This window comes from Protopterus annectens, chromosome 2.part0, assembly GCF_019279795.1.
Source record: "Protopterus annectens isolate FY-2018-M chromosome 2.part0, PAN1.0, whole genome shotgun sequence".
Classification (NCBI taxonomy): Eukaryota; Metazoa; Chordata; order Ceratodontiformes; family Protopteridae; genus Protopterus; species Protopterus annectens.
In genome coordinates this window covers 931,222,944-931,241,414 of record NC_056728.1, presented here as the reverse complement: position 1 = coordinate 931,241,414, position 18,471 = coordinate 931,222,944, and the positions used below count along the sequence as shown (strand labels likewise).

Here is an 18,471-nt window from a genome sequence, read left to right as displayed (position 1 = left end):
GTTGGTAAGTTTCGATCACAGAGTAGTTTCGGTCTGCGCCTAGACTAGGAGCAAGGTTAGATGACTTTGTGTATGTGTATATAAAATATATTATTCTTATTTTAAAATTAACTAGTAGGGTATACTTCATGATATCAGGTTATTACTCTGGTGTCTATTTGTGGTCCTCCTGCCAGTCAAGGTTTGCCTAGGTGCGCAGATCCCACTGTTGCTGAGGTGAGCACACTCTTTCTTACCTGTTGTCCTGTTTTGGTTCGGTGTGCATTGCTGTCATTCTGCTGCAGACATTCTGATTAGACTTGATGTGGTGGCAGTAGCTACTGTCCTGGTTTATGAGAGAGTCTATTTTGCGTTGATACAGCTTATTCCCATTGTTTGAAATTTTTGATCAGTCTTTCCCCCAGCACCCAAGTACTTGTGCTACCTGTTATATATGAGCTCCCGCTCTTTCTTTTGAGTGGGATATTTTGTTATGCAGCTTTTAGTTTAGTTGCTTTTTTAAAAAGAAATCTGAGTAGTTCATTCATCGTTGTAGTGGGTACATGTTTTCCACACTGGTTGTTTGCTGTTTAGGAAGAACTGGAGTAAAATTTTGCAGCTTCTTAGAAATCCTGAGCGTAATTGTTGTGTTTGAAGATTACCAGGTTCTTGAGATTACATTTCCGTACGTGTCGTATTTGGAGAGGAATTGAACTATAATCAGTATTTTAGTTTACAAAATGAAGGGCTGCAGGGTATACATTTAGAAAATTAATGGCAGGTAAGAGAGATGTTTGAAGTGCAGTACTAATTCCTTGTGGTGTGTGCACATCTCCACTCGAGCTGCTTTTAGGGTTTTGAAGAGGGTATGACCTCTTAAAAATGTGGCCATACTTTTTGGTTCAATTTTTCATTTTAATGTTTGGATGGATGTGTAATTGCTGCTTAACTTCTACTGCAGTCATTTGAAGCAGAGATATCCTGTAGCTGCAGAATCTTAAGAGGTGGAAGGATATGACACATGACAGACATCAGGAGGCATATTGGATTTTGCTGGATCTTTAGTTTTCTGTGCTGTGCTCGGACATTCTTGCTGTCTAACACAAAGTTTATTAATTGATTTTCACTGTGTTCAGTATGCTGCCACAGCCATCAGTAAGCCTCAAAAAAAGACCATACTGACTAAAAGGAATACTGATTTCAGTAAAATGTGTGGCATTCCCCAAATAAAATGCTGTCACCACTACAGAGTCTTAAAGAAACTTACCGGGTGAAATTAGGGAAAATAATTTGCATTTCACCTCATCTTTTCTCAAAAACTGTTTTACTTAGTTTCATATCTAGCTTTTCTTAACTTTTGAAGTAAGATACTACCACATGTAATTTTTGGTTAGCAAGTCTGTATTTCCTACAAGTAAAGTCTAACTCTGATATAGGAGATGCATCCCTAAGCACTTGTCTGCCATCAGTGTGGAACAAACTACCTACGTTTCTTAGAGTCTTAGCACAGTATTCAACTTTCAAAATGAATGACAGAATCCATTTCAGCTATTATTCCCCTCCATCCTACAGTAATACTTGGTATACCACCCTTAGTCTGACTATGTGTTATACGTGTATGAATGCAGTAGTACTTGGCATTACACTGCATCACAAAGATAACTACATTATTCATGTATCTTTTTACTTCTCAAAGTTAAGAAGGTGATTTTTATTTCATTTATATATGGTCTTGCATGTTAAATTATGTACCTGCTGCATACGTCTCAACCTCTTAGAGTAAGAAATCTGTTCAAAGACAAATAAAAGTGGGACAAAGGCCCAAAAATAGGGACAATTTTTAAATATTGCTCTTACAAACTTAGAAAGTTGATAGCATTACAGATTTTGTATTAGCATGAAGACTGAAACTCAAATGTTTATGTAAATTAACAGAGACATTAAAGATTACAGTGTTGATAAAGCATTTCTTTGGAAAAGAAAAAATAATAGATCTTTTTCGTCTAGAAGCAGAAGTAACAATGGCAGTAATGATGTCAGGGGGGCAAAAATATTTCTGCTTCTTCCCCAGTTTCTTTTGCTGCTTCTGAAGAGGGAGATGTGAGTGCTGGAGCTAAGGGGAGTGTGGAATAGTTTCCAGCTTTGCCTAAAGCACAAAATCCGAAACACATGCAGAACTGTTAGAACAGACTTTTAACAACAGAAAACCGGGCTGCAGTGAATGGGGCCAGCAAAAGAACTATAACAAGAAGGGACAGTACAAGAAAAAACGCTGGTACTAATGTAGATTGTGATAATTTACATGTGTTAAATCTGTCCAAACATGACATTTCTGATGCGGTTATGTCTGTATTATTTCTTGGTCTCAAATTTATACCAACTGCCTTACCGAGATTGCATGTACTTAAAAGTGAAATATTTTCTTTTAGCTGAAAACTGCATTTAATGTACTACTTTAAACAAGAGGGAGGGGTTGTGTTTAATGACTGTTATGAAAGTAATGATGAGGATTATTTTTATGCATGCCTGTCATCTCAGGAAGATTTGTTTGAGGATGTTTTAATGCCTATTGCCAACTGAATACTGATGTTATCTCTGTTAAAAGCTCTTGCATTCCACCTTTTCTAAATAATACCTTGCAAGGATTTTTTGCTACTCTTAATTTTGAGGTTGAAAAAATGTACTGGTCCTGTATAGAGAATAAGTCTAACATATGTTTTAATTTAACTAAGTATCAATAGCTAGCCCTATTGGCATTTGGTAATCATAGAAGATGGGTGGTTAAAACATCTGACGAGGGCAACCAGATAGTAATCATGCACTTCACACAATACTTAAGAGATGTGTTATAAACATTTGAGTAATGTGGAAATTTATAGAAAATGTGGTGTTTCTGATTACTTTGAAGCTATTAAGCAGTACCAACTTTTGTTAGACAAAGGCCTAAGGCTGGGGTATTTCACCTCTAAGGATGTGGAAAAGATGTTTGGAGTGGAAAACTGCTCTATGGCAGTTTGTTACTGCTTACCTAAAACACACAAAGGTTTAACTAACCTTAGTGGCCGACCTATAGTGTCTGCACAGAGGTATTTTTTGAAGAATATAAGTGTGTTGTTACATCAACATCTTAAGAAATATGTTATGAGTACAGTCTCCTATATCAGAGATAGCCAGGACTTTTTGAACAAAATAAAGGGTAAAGTATGGAATATGAACATGTTTTGGCTCTGTTTGGATGTCAAAAGTCTATATACTAATATTAAGCATGAAATAGGGACACAGGCCTTGTTTCATTTTTGGGGGACTCACATATGTCTCATTTTCTGATAGACTTAGTTATGTTTTGTTTAAGAAACAATTTGCATGTTCAATAGAGACATTTTTCAGCAGTTGCAGGGCATTGCCATGAGGGCGGCTTTCACCCCCATGTATGCCGATTTTGTTTCGGACTTGGGTTATGGAAATTATGATTTTTTTTTTCATATTTTGGTAAATAACTTGGAAGGGAGCATCTGAATGTGCTAAGTAATACCTCATTTTGAAGACTGTATTCGTAGTTCCAACATGGTAAAATAACTGTGCCTGTATGTTGTACACATTTACAGTTATCCAAGTTTGTTTTGGACTTAGGTTATGGAAATTATGATTTTTTTCATATTTTGGTAAATAACTTTGCAAGGGAGCATGCCATTGTGCCAAGTAATATCTCATTTTGAAGATAGTGTTACTCCTTACAACATGGTAAAAGAACTGTGTCTGTGCACTGTACACATATAAAGATATCACAGTTTGTTTAGTCTTGTCGATTATGAAAATTATACATTTACAATACTTCTCATTATTATGCCCATATCTTTGCAAGGGAGCATGGTGATGACACAAATGATGCATCATTTTGAAGCTGACATTGAGCCACACAACTTGTGCACTGATATGTAACCTCTGTCTGCTACAGCTGATGAGATATTATGCTTTCTTTATTTATCATTTATGAGAAATATTAATCATATTTCTGTGAATATCTCTGTAATGGAGCATCACACAGTAATGGCTAAGGTATCATTTTAAAGCTGGCATTTATACAAACAAATTAAATACAAATTGTATGGGTCTACTTGGTACATTAACAAGATATTGGGCTTTGCATTTTCAAAAAGGTAAAAAATATGCACAATATCAGCATTTCTTGACAAATATTTAATAATGACTTTGATATGCACTATCAACATTTACACTGTTGGAAAGGTCAGTGTCTGCTGAACAACTTTTGAGTTTACATTTTTAGTCTGGCTCTTATAGTTAGAGTTATGAACATTTGTTTTCTGTATGGTATTACAAATGGATTTTCTAAAAATGAGCTCAGGCTGCACTGTTGTTCCTATGGTGGAATTAAGCAGGGAGCTTTTTTCTGAGATGCTCCGTAGTGAATGAGTTAAATGTAATTTTTGTCACATGACATGCGTCTTGTATCAGATGAGACACTGAGGCTGGGTATTCGTTCAGTTTGTTTATTATACATAAACACATCAGGAGTTGTAACTGGAACATACACTTCGAACTTCATAAGATAACTGAGTTGCTACTTCAAACAAACTTGCATGTGCATCTCCATTCATGCATACACTCACTCTGACTATACAAAATGGCACTGATCTTGCACGTGCTCAGTAACTTATATGCACGTGCTATCTAGCTGCAGTGGCTGACTGGGTACAATACATACAATGATCAACATCCTCCCTCTTTGATTTGTTCGACATGCAGTAGGAGGACAAGATATTTTTACAAGCTAGATATAACATCATCATTTAACAAGTTATGAATTAAAGACCAAGTCACTGTATATTTCGGATTGGGTCTGGAAATTCTACCTGATCCGGTCACATAAAAACTTTGACTGGGTTTAGCAACTCTGGACAGTCTCTGGAGATTCTTTTGCAATTGGAATTTCAGGGTTTACATCAGGAGTACTTCAAGAAAATATACTGTGCTCTGAAATTTGGACAAGTGTAAAGTCACTCTGAGAAATAGAGTCATTGCCACAGGCAATCTGCTGCATCACTGGTTTGGAGACTGGTAGTATGTGTCTTCAGTTCCTTCTGAAATCCACTTCTTCAGATTGTATGATGTAAGATCTTGGTTCTTCACAAATATTTTTGACAATTCCCACTCAAGTCATATCCTTTAGATGTTTACATTCTCACAATATCTCTTTGTCTTAGTGGTATGAGAGGTTTGCTGCATTTATTGTAGTACAACTTTTGTGACTAGCATTTTCTCAAAAGTTGAGCTTTGACCATTCTGTTGTTTGCATTTGGTATCAGTAATTGTTTACTAATCGGAAGAGTTGTTCTAGTCTGTCTGGACATCAATCTCTGAGAAAGTGAACCAAGCAAATTATCTTGAGGAATGTTTCTGAGATTAAGTAGATTAAGAAAAAAATCGGTAACATCTCTCTTGCATTTCTTCAAAAAGTACTTTGCAATTTCAACTGCACGCTCAGCTAATCCATTGAACTGTGGGTACTCAGGACTACTCATCAAATTTCGTGAACTGCTGACTTGTAAACTGTGCACCATTGTCAGATACAACTTTGTGTGTGGACTACCACAGACAGAAACATCTCTCTCCAACTTTGTAATGACAGCGCTGGATGTTAAGTTATGAAGAAGGTCAATTTCAAACCAATTTGAGTAAGAGTCTACTAACACTAAGTAATGTTGCCCGTTCATTCGAAAATATCAGTAGCAACCATGAACCATGGTAATTCAGGAAGCTGGTGTAGCTGAAGTGGTTCTTTTTGTTGGTGCAATTTAGTGCTGTTGCAAATTGAACATGCTAGAGTTTTCTTCTCTAAATCTTTTGACATAGAAGGCCAAACTACTATGCCTCTTGCCCTTCTTTTGTTTGAATTAGTACCCTGGTGATCACAATGCAAAATCTTGATGTATTCCTGTTGTAATGCTGAAGGAATAACCACTTTAGGACCTTTCACGATGATTCCATCATCCATCAGAAGCTCGTCTCTATAAGGAAAATACTTCTGTATGTCAAGTGGTAAACTAGTTTGTCGTACTGGCCATCCTTGACTGATAACGTTTTTCAGCTTCCAGAGAATTGGGTCCGAAGCTGTATAACTTTTGAGTTCATCAAGACGTGATGAGGAAAAATTTCTGACTTCCATGAATTCCGTGGTTTCAAAGTCTGCTTTCTCATTGTCATGCTGTTCTGTTGTTTGTCTGGGTGCTCTTGACAAAGCATCAGCAAGGCATAGAAATTTGGCTTTTGTATAGTTAATATTGAAATTGTACTTTTGCAATTTTAACATCATGCATTGCAAGTATGCTGGGGCTGTATGTATTGGCTTTTTCAAAATTGTCACTAGAGGTTGGTGATCAGTCTCTTTGAACAGGTTGGCCATAAATATAATCATTGAACTTTAAATATGTGAACACCACTGCCAAAATATCTTTCTCAATTTGTGCATACTGCATTTCAATTTGGGTTAAAGTTCTGGATGTATAGGCTACTGGTATGCCTTCTTGAAGACGTGCTGCACCAAGACCATACTTTGAAGCATCACATGAGAGTTACAGGTTTGTGAACATCATAATATCTCAGTGTGGATGGACTGGCAGTTTTCTATTTCAGAATATCAAATCCTTTTTGGTGTTGCTCCAACCAGGACCCGTTTACATTTGTGAGTCAGGTCACGTATCGATGATGAAAGCTCACTCAGGTCTGGGATGAACTTTCCTAAATAGATGAACATACCAAGAAAACGTTGTAAAGATGTGACATTTTCTGGAACTGGCATCTCAAGAATTACTGCTTGCTTAGATGAATCTGGTTGTAAACCAGAACTGGTAAACAAATGACCCACATAAGTAACTTCTTTCAGTTTGAATTTGTATTTCTGAGGATTCAGTTTAAGATTTACTTCAAGTGCACAGTCTAAAACATTCTTGAGCTTTCTATCATATTCATCTTCACCATTGCCCCCTACAGTAATTTTGTCTACTATAATAGCACATGGATAACCAGAAAAAAATTTGCACCATTGCACATTGTAACACGTCACCGGCAGAATTTATCCCAAATGGCATTCTCATGAATCTGTATCTACCGAATGGTGTATTGAAAGTGGTTAAAAATGACTATTTGTGATCCAGCAAAATTTGCCAAAAGGAACTTTTTGCATCGAAGATTGAAAAAACAGTGCCATTTGACATAAGAGCGGCTGCTACTTCTACTGTGCACATCGATGATGAGGACATTTAAGCACTTTGTTTAAATCTCTCAGATCAATACATATTGTAATATATTTTGAGCTTTTTTTTTATGAGCTACGACCATGGAAGGATACCCATTCATTTGGTTCTTTCACTGGAGTAAGGACACCCAAATTCACCATTTTGTCAAGTTCTGCTTTTACTTTGCTCTGCATTGCTACCGGAACTTTCCTTGCTGGTCTGATAACTGGGCTTACATCATGGTTTAACTTCATGCAATATGACTGGAAGTTTGCCAAGCTCATCTTTGAAAATATCAACATATTCACTAAAAATATTCTGTGTAAAACTATCAATGTTGTTTTTCAGACTTGTATGGTGGACCTCCATATTAAATAAAATCAGTCCCATTGTCAAACTGTCTTTGTGGCCTAGCAATAACTGCACGTGTCTTTTGACTATGTAAAACTGCAAAATCGTAGCTGCTCAGTAAAATGGCATGTGAGAACTACAGTGCCATCAGTCTGAATCACCACCATAAGCAGCTAGTTTTGCACACTTTGCTGACTCAAGTTTCTCACCAGCTTTTACTTTAGCAAATATCTGTGCTGATGTTATTACACTTATTCTACTGTCTACTTTAAGCTCTACAGGTTTCCTATTAATTTGTACAGTACAAAGTATTTCACTGTTTGCTGCCAACTGATAATCTGCTGTTAACCATTTCACTGATCACAGAGACACCATTAGCATAGAAAGTGTGCACACAGCTCTTTATCTGATTTACTTGCTTCCTTGGATGCTCTCTTTTAATAAAAGTATGTGCCACTTTAGACTTGCAAAGCCTTTTGAAATGATTCCACTTTTTACATTTGTGACACTGCTGACCATAAGCTGAGCACTTCTGTTGTTTAAGTTCATGACTGCTTCCACAGTTACAACAGTTCTGAGTTCATTTCATTCTGGGATAAAGAGAAGTGCCCCCTTGCGGAGCTGTCCTATGGATGACTGAATTTTTGGTGAAAGTACATGCAATTTGGCAAAATTGTTCTCTGCTGATCCACTTGCTCCTGTTTTGAAGACATTTATTAGCCTTTTGCTTACTTGACAGTCTAATGTACTTTGCTATAGCCTTCAGTAGAAGTAGGCTGACTAGGACAGTGCTGTGTACATTTATGTCAGTTTATCTCAGGTAGGCAGCCTGACATGTAAGGGAATGAGGTTTTCTCATTCAGGTGACCCAGTTGAGGTGTACTTGGCACAGTTGCAGATGAGGAATCATGAAATACCATTACTTTTCTAATATTACTTCTGGCTGCTGAATGCTTTAGGTGCTGCTTTTCACAATATAGTTAATAGACGGTGGGGGGGGGGGGGGCATACAGCACCTTGACCCATTGTGCAAAAATGAGGAAAAGAGGTTATGGATAGATGGATGGATGCACAGCCTTCTTCTTCAAAACAGGTGGACAAGTGTAGTTGACACTATAGTACACAAGACTGACATGCTACACACAAGATCTTTGAGATGTGTGAAAATTCAATAGCAGAGAATATGGTTTCCTTTAGTCAGTGGTAACTTGTATTCATACCAAAAAAAACAACCTTTGTTTTGCACTTTACTGGAATCCCTGGATAGCCAACCAAGTTCTGAAAAGCAAACTGTACAATATAGAAGCTGATTGCTAGTGACCAGTAAGACCGGAATACTGAAAGGTAAATAAACTGTTGTACAGTTAGAAACTATTTAAAAAAAATATTCAGAATGTATGGTTTTCTTGCTTTGATCACAGAGAAAGTTTTTCATATACATCACTGATACAGTAGTCCTTTCTAATGGGAACATCAGCTACACAGGTGCCTTTCTGCCTTGAGGCTGGATAGACATCCACATGTTAGAAATGTCAACATATTTTGCACATAAAACTAATATCAGTCCGCATCACTTTTGATATTTCTTGCCACAGTTTGCAGCGAATGTATTAATCTGATAGAGAGAATTGCAACTCCCTTACTTCCAGGACTTAAATTGACAATTTTAATCAGTTCAGCTAGCTAGAGGTAAACCTTCTTCCTATCCATAAATCCCATCACCTGTGGCCTTTATCTACATAAGTTCATAAGTAAGTACTAGGCAAGCTGCCCTTGCGGGCCATTTTAAGCCGGGCCAGCTTCCCTTTTTATGCTCAAATTAACCTGGCCTATTGTGTTAAGAGATCGGCCTTGCCCATTCCATGGTCAGTAATACCTTTAGAGATAACAACACTCTTTCTTCTGTATGTTTATTATATTTCCCTGTCACATCACTCACAATCTTCTCTTTCTGTTTATTTCTCCCTCATTCCTAGTTTTTAACTACTTTCCCCAAAAGTACATGGATAAAGCCTAGTTACCCTGCAACACAACATCTGTGGCTGCTGCATGCTATAACCAGCGTCAGCCTTGTCTACTGCATTAAGTATATGCTGTATGTACTTATTCAAACAATTTACTGCCCTGGAGAGCACACCGCCTTGGTCGGCAGCCTGATGTTCTTATCCCCACTTATCCACTTGCTTTCTTTACCTCTCTGGAGTCCCCCTTCTCCTAAAGTGTTTCCTCTGCCCCCTCCCACCTATTAGTACACCCATCTGTTGGTGACACCCATATGATAGGCAAGCTACTGCTGCTAGCCTCATCCACTACCCTCTGTCCTGACTGACTGATCCTCTGCTTACCTCCTATTTACCCACTACTATAGCTGCTTTTTCTCTGTTCTCCTATTTGCACTCCTATTGATTAACCTTCTTTTTCCTCTTGCTATCCTTGTCCTTCGCACACACCACTGCACACCTATATACTGCATTCTCTCTAAGTGAGGTTTACAGACAAAGCAATTGATAGTTTTTATTTTTACTGAGCAGTCACCTAGTCTGGTTCTCTAACCATACCCACTTCTTCAGCACTCCCCAACCCTTTTACTTTTACCCCTATCCAAACTAGCTTCATAAAAGCACTCCTCCCCAAACTCAAACCGTGCTGTATAGCAGCTGACCTACTACCCACCGAATTCCGCAAAATAGCTGCCCCCTCTATTGCCTATCATATATCAGTTCTAATCAACCATTCAGTTGCAGAGCAAACACATCCCCTGTCTTTGGAAAATACCTCACATTATTCCCCTACACAAAGGTGGAACCTCTAAGGAACTAACTGCCGTCCCACAGCCATCCTCTCCCCCCAGCTGAAATATTAGAAAAATGTATTCACAACCAACTTCTCAACCATTTCCTCCTTAACAACCCCTTTTTCCCCACTCAAGATGGCTTCAGGCCTAAGCATAGTACTGCCACAGCCCTGATATCTTTTACCAACACCATCCAAAATCTCATAAATGATAGCCAAATTGTCTTCCTATGGCCTTAGCTTATCTGCCCTGTCCTGATTCCATAGCTATCTCTCTAACCATCACCAAGCTACCAAATGCGAAAACACCCTTTCCCCCCTTCTACCCATCTCTGTTGGAGTACCCCAAGGTTCCATTCTTGGCCCACTTCTCTTTACAATTTTTGCAAATAACCTCAGCTCTGCAACCCAACTAGCTTCCATAGTCCAGTAAGCAGATGATTCCACAATTATTTGCTCAGCCCCCACTCCCCAGGAACTACAAACAAAAATGCAAACTTCTTTCCAAGATATAGAAAATTACCTCACTGATCACCAACTCATACTAAACCCGAAAAGAACCAAATTAATAGTTTTCAGATATAACAATCCAAAAACATGCCAGTCCCCTCTTAACAATACTCTCCTCAAATGGCACCAATATAGAACTTACAAGCCAAACCAAACTTCTAGGTATCACAACAGATGATAACCTAAGATTCGATAACTACATCACCCTCGCCATCAAAAAGGCCCACATCAAACTCGGTACCCTCTTTAGCACTAAACCTTACCTCACTGAAAGTGCCCGACTAGCCACTGCCTGCTGACAACTACTTTCCACCTTCCTCTAAGGATCCCAAATATTTACGAAAATACGTAAATTAGACCTGAATAGTCTTGAATCCTGCAACAACAAAATTTGCCAAGTTCACTACAGGCCACCCATATAGAACCCACCACTGCTCAGCTCTCTCCCAACTCAACTGGCTGGAACTCTCTAACCTGTTAACTCTAAATCAACTGTCCATAGCCCACAAAATAGTTCCCCAACCCAATGAATCCCTCGCACTAACTAACCTAATCCAACCTAACATAAATCAAAGATTACTGAGGTCCTCAAACAAACTTATGTTAAAGGTTACCCAGCCCCACAACTCACTAGGCACCTCCCTCTACTCTTACAAAATAGCCAAGCTCTGGAATAATCTTCCCCAATCCATAGCAGTAAACCCTAACTATCATGAGTTCAAACACCTCTTAAAAGAGCATCTAGAAAACCACTGGCTCTGCTCCTGCCATACTCCTGGTTAAGCCTACCCACTCCCGCTGTATCTCCCATCACAACTACACCCTATCCATATCTTAAAACCTCTTGACTACTGCTTATCTTCTCATAACTATCATCTACCCCACATTTCACCTACTAATAGCTAGAGTGATCTTAAATCCTAGGCAAGCTTTTCCTAGCTTAGTTTAGTACCTTTCCTGCCACTGTTAAAATATGTCTCGTATTTTACTAATGCATAGGCAAGCATATTATTTTGAAACTGTATTTCATGTCTGTACCATTGCTTTTGAAGTATATATGGTTGTTATCAAACAATGTTAATATTGTTATTTTTGTTTAGTAATTGCTAGAATTCTATTCTGTATGTCAGGATCTTTTCTCCCTTGGTCTCCGCTGAAAATGGGCCTCTGGCCCAGTCAAACATTACCCGATAAACAAGTGTAATAAATAAAAAAATAAATACAATAAAATAATGAGAATAATTGGAATCATACCATACATAATTTGAGGGAACCCATGCAATGGATAAAGCATTTAGGAACTGTCTGTGTCCATTAGTAGCACGGGGGCAATCCTGTAGTAAACTTCCTATTTCCCTTCCATAGATCCGAGTTGCACTTGAATATGGATGGGGATGAATTTGTTTTATGTGGATGGGAAGTATGTTCCAGAGCAGTGATATCCTCTGTGAAATATGCCTGTTCCTCCAAACTATTCTGTTGATGCTTCAGAAGAAGTTTAGATCTGTAGACTGAGTATTTCTGATGCCATTTGACTTGCTTATGTGCAGTAGATCCATCAGTATTGGGTCAGAGGATGCCTTGAATGCCAGACACAAGTCACCTGTTAGCAGTCTGTAGGATACCAAGTATAGTGAGAGGATTTTGAGTCAGCCCATATAGAAAATATTGTTCAGGAATTGTACCCTTTTAGTAAGATGTCTTTGTGGACATCCAGTTGATGCATATGTCTGGACAGATACATGCTAAAGGAGGCATCATACTCAGTGACTGACCTAAAGAGGGCTGAGTAAAGGGAGCAGTGACATGTCTAGATCTGGACACAATCCCTTTGTTTATAAGCTGCACAATACAGAAGGACTTTATGACAATGGGCACATGGTTGAAAGTTAGGTCACTGTCCACATATGTTCACAAAACCCAAACAGCTGGGTCAACTCTTAGGGTTGTATTGTCAATGTGGTAGTTTCCTGGGGTAAATGACTTCCCACAGGATACAATAATGCATTTTTGGCATTTAGTCTCAGTCCAGGATTTTGGCACCAGTTGTTTATTTGTGACAAACTTTTCCTGTAAGCTGACAGAGTCATTTAGAAATTCAGTGACTACTCCTAGCTTGCATTCATCTGCAAACTTAGTCATCCAGAGAACGTTGGCATTGGCTTCTACTTATGTGTAACTATCTGTATATATAAACACACATATGTTTATAAATACATCTACAGTCATGTACAGCGCCCTCAGAGTGACTCTTGAATTAGTAGCATTTGAAGTGATATGCAAATTGTTTGAGACAGGTTGATGCAGTAGGGCAAGATTCTGTTAATGTGTTTATAGTGGTGGCATTTGCCCGAAACATTATCATAAAGATTAGGTTCTTAGTTATGTCCAGAATTTTAGATATGAAGATATTTCTTTTGAGATTGGCAGGAATAGTTTATCATACTATGGAGCCTTTGTAAGGAGAAGCAGTGCTCTGGCCATTGTAGTTTAGTATAAAGAGCCTGTTGGATAGGACCTGGGTGGCTTTGATTTCTGAGGTTGTAGAGTTCCCTTATTAGTTTGGCTGCCAGAGAGGAAACTGCATGGCTGTTAAGTAGTTTGAAATTTTGATTGCTGAGCAGATCAGATCTTTGTTTAACTGAGAGCCATTTTGCTTTTTGTAGTGTTGTGCAGTGGTGTTCATACATTGGAGAGAATGCCATGAACATGTAGATTCTGTTTGTGATTGTCTTAATCACTGTGGAGTTTTTGTTTGAGTGGGAGTCCATGTTCTAGCTGACTTAGTAAAATGCCTTTGCCTATTGCTGTTTTGGTGTATTTGAAAAGAAAGGGTGACATTTTGTTGGCTCAGAATAACTATCGGTTAATCGTTTTCCTAGTGTTTTCTCCATGTAGGTTGAAGTTAATGCATGGGTCTTGCAAAATTCCTAGATGTTTAAATTGAGTAGTTTTCTAATGCAGTGTTATTGTGGACAAAGATCACTAATGTTGAGGGTGTTTTGTTTAGCTTTGTCTCAGTTCCAAAGGGCATTGTTTTTTGTTTTGGAAGACTTCTGCTGCTAATCCAAGTTTTAAGACCAAGAAAGTCAGCCTGTGGTTCATTATGAAGGATTATTTATAATTTGTTACATGTGAATGGAGCCATGTCATGGTTGTAAAGAAGTATGGGAAGGTGGGTAGATGGAGAACAGAAGGGGAGTATGGGTGGAACCTTGTGTTACTCCTTGTTTGATTCTGGTTAGAGATGAGAAGGATGAGTTTTCATTTGCACAGCAGTTACAAAGACAGTTGTGGAACCAGGATATTGCATCTTAATTATTGCCTATGCCAACAGTGGTTTCATTATAAGTTGTGTTCCACTAGATGAAAAGCTTGGATAGAGTGGTAAATATAGCACCAATATGTTGCTGTTAGTCCATCCCTAGGAGAATTTGGTATGTGAGCGTCAAAATGAATGTTAGTTTGTCGCAACCTGAACAGAATCAGTGCTGTTTGGTTGAAAGGAGATGGCACTTGGTGATGTAGGATATAGTATGTATGTGGATTAGCTTCCGTAAGATATTAGCTAGTGTAGGAATGATGAATATTGGACGGTCATGAAAGCTTAGAGTGATTGATTTTGTCTTCGGAGGGGAGTAATTGTCATTACTTTTTACCTGTCGCTGACATAATATTTTATATTAGGTAGAGCTCATATATGCATTAGGGTGGTGCAGTAATGTCTTCTATGCAGCGATAAGTGAAACAGAGGTGAGACCATCTGTTTCAGGGGACTGTAAATTGTTTTGTTGCTTGATGAAATAAAATAGAGTGGGATGTGGTCTCAGGAGTATAAGTGGAGTGAATAGTGATAGAACATAGTGTTTGAAAGTTGCTAAACTCTGATAATAAATCAGATGCAGAGAAGATGTGATTGGTTGAATAAGTGTTTCTTCCTATTAGTATGTTGACTTCTTTTTAGAGCTAGGGCTATTAGTTTTGTTGTGTTTTTATTAGTTGGGTTTTATAGCATCTACTCAACTAAGAAACCTTTCCTTGCAACCCAGTAAAGTGTTTTGTAGTTTCAGGGCTAGGGGTAGTTTCCATTTATGCCATGCTTCTTTTCAGAGTTTGAGTAGTGATTTTATCTGGGGTGAAGAGGTCATTCTTCTTTGGTTTTCAAAGTTTAGTTAGTAATAGAAAGTGTGCATTTTGTAGATTATTGAGAGTGTTAATGAAGGCATCTGCTGCAAGGTTAGCTTCTGTAGTGTTTAGGATATTTGACCAGTCTATGGCTTCAGGGACTGTGTGACACCCCACCATTGGAACAGTAAGCAAGGAGCCTCAATCCTCACAACTGGCAACAGTGGGGGAACATTCATTGAGAGGATAACAAGTACACACATACACTATTTCCAGATGCAGCTGTCTGCATCAAGTGCAATTTCTCTTAAGAGCACAGACCACAATCAGTCCTGGGCTGGTTTCTCCCTATTCTTTCACATCCCTAATAAGACTCAACACTGGCACAGCTATAAAGTTGAGATCTCAGCTGCGTGACTAAGCCAATGCCTCCGGCACTCTCTCTGTCTGACCAGTGCTTCGTGTCCCTGCCCAAGTAGCTGACACACACACACACACTCTTTGAGGTTTGATTCACACACACACACCTACACCTGAGAAAACCTGGCTCCTTATCAGCTACTTTAAGGCCCTTAACAAAGGGTGTCCAATCTTACTGTGTAATATTAATGTTAACACAAATGATAGTTTGACCAAGAGCAAGGCTATTAGTAGTGGCCCACAGTGTCACCAAATAAATATGCAAGTACTCTCAAAACTTACTATCTTTACATAGATCAGCCACAATGAAAGGTTTAAATATATTTAATAAATTATAAAAAGAAGACAAATACTAAGTATATATTCACAGTGACATCAGAGTTCATAACCACAGGAAATATTTAAAAAAAAACATTGCTGGACAGTCTCAAATAACTAAAGAAAAAATATCTAAACTAAGCTTCACTATATTCCTGACTAAATCTAAGAGAATTACTATAACCTAAGAACATACTAGTAGAGCAAGGCAGATGTGGTAAATGGATCTTCTAGCTGTTGTCAGGTCCAAGACAGAATACAGAATGATCTGTCTCACTAAGAGATTTCTCAAATTAATATCTACAATATTACTGCTGAGATAGCTTGCACAATGACATCTGACTTCTAGTTCCCAGGTGAAACCCCCCACTGCTGGAAGCAGGCAGTATTTAACATCTGCCTGTGAAAATACATATACCTCAGATATTTGGCAGATGCTGGAAGTCATAAAACAGTTTCATTCCTTCATGCTTTCAAGACTAGTAATTAGTTCACATTAAAGGCAATACAGAAAGCTTCTCAGCAAAGACTCTGTGTCTCTAGCTGCATTGAAAACTGGAAGATACCATATTTTATTGCATAGTCTATAAAGTAATTTAATTGCATCTAGTTTCATTGACTGAAGTTAATCTCCTGTATTACAGTTTCCACTGTTAAAATATATACATTTAGAAAGTTACAGTAGTGCATTTGCATTTATGTTCACATTTCAAACACAAACACTTTATAAAATACCTCTTCAACAGACGTGTACAAACCAGTTTGATGTACAGATGGCATACAGTTCTAATACAGTTGTAACAGAAGCATCTTATATGAATCATGTTGATATTCACAAATGACAGATAATTATTTACAAAATTCCAGATAGCTGTGCTGGCAGTATCTCCCTTAATCACAGACTGACTTAAGTTTTTTGATCACGATGAAAGCTTAATGGTCAGTAGCTATTTAGTGATACAGGGTGAATTGTGATATCTGGAATAAGAGAGGGGTTCTTAGTTATAAGTAGATCTATTAATGAGGTGTTTGTTTCAAGGTTCAAGTGGAATGGGTTGTTGTGCTAATTGTTTTAGATTGTAGTTAATTAGGAGAATGACATCATTGTGGATGGAGATGAGCAGGCTGAATGTGTTTATTTGTGGAGATGAGATTTTGTGACAGTATTTTGAATTTTCCAAACGTAGCAGATGATGGGAGGCAGACTGAGAACTTTGTTATATTTAGTGAATATTATGACTAGTTGCCAGTTAAGAAGAGAGTTAGAAGGTAGACTTGATTGAGCTATGAGTTGAAAGCAGGAGTGTTCCTTCTTCATGCATGGGTCCGGGCCTAACATTTTTGTAGTAGTTAATTGAAGGGAAGAAGTGGTGAATATGGGGTTATCTTTTTTAATCTGGGAATCTGTAATGGCTAATGGGTCCGAGTAATGTAGTGTTCTAAAGTTATTAACTTAGTCTATTTTGTTTCATGGGCTTTGTTCATTTATTAGGAAGCAGGTGAGGAGAGTCTGTCAGGAATGGATTCAATGGTATTTTACATAAGAAGTATGAGAATGATGGAGGTAAACCTGTACTGTTTTTTTAGGTGGGAATTTAGTGGTGTTTATAGGAAGGAGATGGTTAAGTGTGTTATGTGGAATCAGATGGGAGACTTTGTTGGTGAGTTGTTGGGAGGTGTAGTGTAATGGAGGATTTAGTAAACACATGTGCACGTGTGTGTGTGTGTGTGTGTGTGTGTGTGTGTGTATATATATATATATATATATATATATATATATTTTTTTAAATTTAACATTTGGTTACCAGGATAGTCCGACTGGATACATGTCCATTTTCAGCGGAGGCACGGGAAGAAAAGCTCCAAACCTACAAACAGATAAAGACAAGCAAGTTACAGTATATGCACAAATGTATTGCATTAACATACAAGTTACAGTCTCACATTTCAGGCCTATGAAGAATACAGTTTATATTTGTATACAAATATGTTACAGTTTCTCTTATCAAACCTATATATATATATATATATATATATATATATATATATGTGTGTGTTTGTGTGTGTAGAAATTTCTTAATTCTAAAATTGCACAAACTCTGAAAAGAGAGAAAATGATAAAAAAGGGCCACACCTTCACAGTCTTCACCTAGTCTAACAGGAGGCCAGCGACCTTTCAGTGAGAAGGCTCTGAAAGTCAAGAAGGAGATGTCAAAAAACAGTAGGTTATTTGAATTCATCATTCCTTAAATGTGCATAGGCAACTGAGACACAAACTAAAATATATACTTTTTATCATATAGAATGCCTAACTTCTTCATAAAAATCAACTTTATGTAAACATTTAAACTGCCTAATGCCTCTGACACTGCTTTCACTAGATTATACAACTTTACCTGTTGACATCTTATAAATAAAACCCATCAGAACAAGAACCAGTAACATTAAGCCATCTAACCACTAAGCATTTATCTAATTGACACTTAATTTTAAAATCTCATCATAACAATAACTTTATATTCAGTTCCTGATTCACACCATTGACATATAGAGTATCATACATATATCATACATATAGAGTTTTGAAACCTTAAAATGTAATTTATTTTCCAAGTGGTACGCAAGAAAAAATGGTAACAGTGTTGAGCTAGTGAACTGTTACTGGCTAAACTCTTAATGTTCCTTATGTGTTCCAGGATATGGACTTGTCATATCAGTTGTC

General features: G+C 37.7%; 1 protein-coding gene across 6 annotated transcripts in view; it reads left to right on the top strand.

Annotated features, from left to right (window-relative positions):
* ENOPH1 (enolase-phosphatase 1) overlaps positions 1-18,471 on the top strand; it is a 661,653-nt gene that overhangs the window by 482,485 nt on the left and 160,697 nt on the right. The gene's annotated exons all lie outside the window — the stretch shown is intronic.